At 54.3% G+C, this 5,000-nt stretch overlaps 1 non-coding gene across 1 annotated transcript; it reads right to left on the bottom strand.

Annotated features, from left to right (window-relative positions):
• Positions 1-53: 53 nt before the first annotated feature.
• Positions 54-1,962, bottom strand: LOC124772949. The gene has a single exon (XR_007014400.1). It is a non-coding gene; the product is annotated as a small subunit ribosomal RNA (ribosomal RNA).
• Positions 1,963-5,000: the final 3,038 nt, after the last annotated feature.

Here is a 5,000-nt window from a genome sequence, read left to right as displayed (position 1 = left end):
GTAGCGTGTTGCGCGACACGACACGCACATCGAAAGACATGCAGTCTAGTCGGTAATTATCCTTCCGCAGGTTCACCTACGGAAACCTTGTTACGACTTTTACTTCCTCTAAATGATCAAGTTTGGTCATCTTTCCAGTAGCATCGGCAACGACAGAGTCAATGCCGCGTACCAGTCCGAAGACCTCACTAAATCATTCAATCGGTAGTAGCGACGGGCGGTGTGTACAAAGGGCAGGGACGTAATCAACGCGAGCTTATGACTCGCGCTTACTGGGAATTCCTCGTTCATGGGGAACAATTGCAAGCCCCAATCCCTAGCACGAAGGAGGTTCAGCGGGTTACCCCGACCTTTCGGCCTAGGAAGACACGCTGATTCCTTCAGTGTAGCGCGCGTGCGGCCCAGAACATCTAAGGGCATCACAGACCTGTTATTGCTCAATCTCGTGCGGCTAGAAGCCGCCTGTCCCTCTAAGAAGAAAAGTAATCGCTGACAGCACGAAGGATGTCACGCGACTAGTTAGCAGGCTAGAGTCTCGTTCGTTATCGGAATTAACCAGACAAATCGCTCCACCAACTAAGAACGGCCATGCACCACCACCCACCGAATCAAGAAAGAGCTATCAATCTGTCAATCCTTCCGGTGTCCGGGCCTGGTGAGGTTTCCCGTGTTGAGTCAAATTAAGCCGCAGGCTCCACTCCTGGTGGTGCCCTTCCGTCAATTCCTTTAAGTTTCAGCTTTGCAACCATACTTCCCCCGGAACCCAAAAGCTTTGGTTTCCCGGAGGCTGCCCGCCGAGTCATCGGAGGAACTGCGGCGGATCGCTGGCTGGCATCGTTTATGGTTAGAACTAGGGCGGTATCTGATCGCCTTCGAACCTCTAACTTTCGTTCTTGATTAATGAAAACATACTTGGCAAATGCTTTCGCTTCTGTTCGTCTTGCGACGATCCAAGAATTTCACCTCTAACGTCGCAATACGAATGCCCCCGCCTGTCCCTATTAATCATTACCTCGGGTTCCGAAAACCAACAAAATAGAACCGAGGTCCTATTCCATTATTCCATGCACACAGTATTCAGGCGGGCTTGCCTGCTTTAAGCACTCTAATTTGTTCAAAGTAAACGTGCCGGCCCACCAAGACACTCAATAAAGAGCACCCTGGTAGGATTTCAACGGGGTCCGCCTCGGGACGCACGAGCACGCACGGGGCGGTCGCACGCCTTCAGCTCGCCCCACCGGCAGGACGTCCCACGATACATGCCAGTTAAACACCGACGGGCGGTGAACCAACAGCGTGGGACACAAATCCAACTACGAGCTTTTTAACCGCAACAACTTTAATATACGCTATTGGAGCTGGAATTACCGCGGCTGCTGGCACCAGACTTGCCCTCCAATAGATACTCGTTAAAGGATTTAAAGTGTACTCATTCCGATTACGGGGCCTCGGATGAGTCCCGTATCGTTATTTTTCGTCACTACCTCCCCGTGCCGGGAGTGGGTAATTTGCGCGCCTGCTGCCTTCCTTGGATGTGGTAGCCGTTTCTCAGGCTCCCTCTCCGGAATCGAACCCTGATTCCCCGTTACCCGTTACAACCATGGTAGGCGCAGAACCTACCATCGACAGTTGATAAGGCAGACATTTGAAAGATGCGTCGCCGGTACGAGGACCGTGCGATCAGCCCAAAGTTATTCAGAGTCACCAAGGCAAACGGACCGGACGAGCCGACCGATTGGTTTTGATCTAATAAAAGCGTCCCTTCCATCTCTGGTCGGGACTCTGTTTGCATGTATTAGCTCTAGAATTACCACAGTTATCCAAGTAACGTGGGTACGATCTAAGGAACCATAACTGATTTAATGAGCCATTCGCGGTTTCACCTTAATGCGGCTTGTACTGAGACATGCATGGCTTAATCTTTGAGACAAGCATATGACTACTGGCAGGATCAACCAGGGAGCTGCGTCAACTAGAGCTGAGCAGCCGGCCGCCCGGGAGTGTGTCCCGGGGGCCCGCGCGAACACGCAAGCGTCCGCTCAATCATTCTGCAAACAGGAGGAGGCTGAGCTCCCCTGCACAATACACCTCGAAACCCTCTCAGGTCCCGGCGGCGCGCAGCGCCGTCCCAAGTACTTGGTCGGGTTCGAGAGAGGCGCAATCGCCCGGAGTTAGGCGAGTAGACGCTTTCGGTGCGACCACCCGTGCTCCCAACTGAGCTTGCCGCTGCCGACAGAGGCCCGGGAGCGTGCTGTCGTGGCATTGCCGGCGGGAGACAACACGCGCCACCTACGGTGACCGGCAGCTCCAACGCCAGCGCCACAGAAGGACAAAAGCCCCACTTGGGTGCCGAAGCGAACTCTCCCAGCACAGCGCACGCGCCAACACATCCGCACAGCTGCGATACAAACCACCAGCGAGAACCGCTGGGGCGACCGAGCAGCAGACGGCGTCGCGGCGCCGAGCGCCGGGCGGCGGCGCATCCTCAACGCACACAGTCCTCAATCGGACCAGCACACTGAAGATGTCCACCGCGCTTCGCACCGGGCCCGCGAGGACCTACTTTGGCCGCACGGCGCCGCGCGCAGGGTGCGCCGGCGCGCAGCTGCGACGCCTGCCGCGTCCGTCGGCCGGCGCGCCTGCCACTGGCCGCCCCCACCAGCCGGCTGTAGCGCGTGCGCCCACGCACCGCGCGGCCAGCACGCCGGGAGGCGCCCCCTCACCGGCCGGGGACGGTCCCACCCAGCCACCGCCGCGTATCGCTTCACACCCAGATGCCGTTCAGTTTCGTCGGCATGGTGGGTATCGCTGGAACAACCGGTTAGTACCTCAACCTATCGTCGCCATCACCGATTCACCCCTAGCGAGAACAACCGCACCACAACAGGTTACCATTTCTTCATTTGCGTAACTTCACCAGAAAACGCAGGCGTCCATCGCCATTTGCAACTTCAACGATTATTGCATGCCTGTGTCAGGTGTCACGCCACACTACGTCTGCCCACATACACGCAACAAAATGTGCACGCCTAGACAATACGTGGAAGGTGGCCCCCGTACGTATGCGATGTCCATTGCTCGAACGACTGTCAACCGGCCTCTGTAGCATGTCGCAGATATGGAACGCGGTGCACCATGCCATCACGGTGTGTGAGGAGAGACGACTAGGTCCGAATACATCAACAGACAGCTCATGCTGATCGCCATCCACGGCGTCCGTTCCTCCCACACGTCTCTATGGCGTACCACACTGCAATCCAGCTCTCATAGGGAGACGACACGTAGCTGCGTGCACAATATTTGCACTGTATGGTCCGCCGTTTTTGGGCGCAGTCGTTGTACGGTCACACATGTGCCACGATGTATCATTCAGTACATAAGGACGAATGTGCAGTACAGATTGTGGTTCACGCGTACGACATCAGCGGACAGTTGACACAGGCCGCACCACAACGTAGCCTGCGTACGTCGCATGCGAAGGGCATTGAACATGCAAACTTGTCACCAACCAGCTTGCGAAGGCAGGGGGCAAGGTGGGGACGTGGGGACGTGGGGAGGGGTGGGGGGGGGGGGCGGCATGTACGTCCTGCTGCCATCCACATTACAGTGTACAGCAGGAGCATGTGGAAAGTCAGCAAGACTTGCAAGGTGTTTAACATGAAGCGATACACAGGGGAGCGGGCAGTGCGAGTAGCGAACTATATTGCGAGGGTTGCGGGTGGGCAACACTACACTAATTGAACGAGTCGTATAACAATTACAGAGCAGGTTTAGGCGACAACGTGGGTTACGTTAGCGGACAACGTGGGTTAGGTTAGGGGACAACATGGGTTAGGTTAGGGGACAACATGGGTTAGGTTAGGGGACAACATGGGTTAGGTTAAGGCACAACATGGGTTAGGTTAAGGCACAACATGGGTTAGGTTAGGGGACAACATGGGTTAGGTTAGGGGACAACATGGGTTAGGTTAGGGGACAACATGGGTTAGGTTAGGGGACAACATGGGTTAGGTTAGGGGACAACATGGGTTAGGTTAGGGGACAACATGGGTTAGGTTAAGGCACAACATGGGTTAGGTTAAGGCACAACATGGGTTAGGTTAAGGCACAACATGGGTTAGGTTAAGGCACAACATGGGTTAGGTTAAGGCACAACATGGGTTAGGTTAAGGCACAACATGGGTTAGGTTAAGGCACAACATGGGTTAGGTTAAGGCACAACATAGGTTAGGTTAAGGTACAACATAGGTTAGGTTAGGTTACACGTTGTTGTAAGGAAAGGTGTAGGGGGGGGGGCGGGGGCGGCACGTTCGTTGATAGTGATTATAGTAAGTGAATGCTTGTGACATGATGAGATTTGTCACGTCAGGATGCACCTTTGGCTTATTAGAGGCGGCGCTCCAATTCTATGCTTGTGTCAGACCTGTGTCTTTGACTCAGGTCATTGTTTGTGGGCTGTGACAGGAGGTACTATTGTGATGTTGGGTGCACCGTTGTATAGGACATGTGTGGGTATTGGTGCCTTATCTGCGCAATGGTGGATGTCGAAAGGGGGGGATATTCTATTTTCCGCATGGACCTCCTGGTCTGGTTGTGATAGTGTGGATTGTGTAATGTGGCGGAGAGGATGCACTGGATGTTGTTCCATGCTGGTGCTTACATATTGTATGTGCGCCCGTTAGAAGCAGAGAGTGGTGCGTGATGAGAGTGTCTGGCTGACGTGTGGTTCCCATTGTGGGCACACTCTTTCAGCATGTATACGGACAGTTGTATATATATTCTGTAATTTGATGGCTCTGCATTGATTACTAATCAGCGCCGTGTGTACGGGTAATCTGGTTCCAGTCCAAAATGTTCCATCTGTGTACATTAGTGACAAAGACTCCCCCCATGCAGTGGGGCTCGGTCTGTTATAACTCTTCCGCGTAATATATTTGCCCCACGTTTTTGCGACTGCGAGTGCGAGTGCGAGTGCGAGTGCAACGCGAATGGGGACCGAC

The sequence above is a fragment of the Schistocerca piceifrons genome, unplaced genomic scaffold (genome assembly GCF_021461385.2).
Source record: "Schistocerca piceifrons isolate TAMUIC-IGC-003096 unplaced genomic scaffold, iqSchPice1.1 HiC_scaffold_943, whole genome shotgun sequence".
NCBI classification, from domain to species: Eukaryota; Metazoa; Arthropoda; class Insecta; order Orthoptera; family Acrididae; genus Schistocerca; species Schistocerca piceifrons.
Note: the sequence above shows the minus strand (reverse complement) of the source record. Positions and strands in the feature narration are given on the sequence as shown.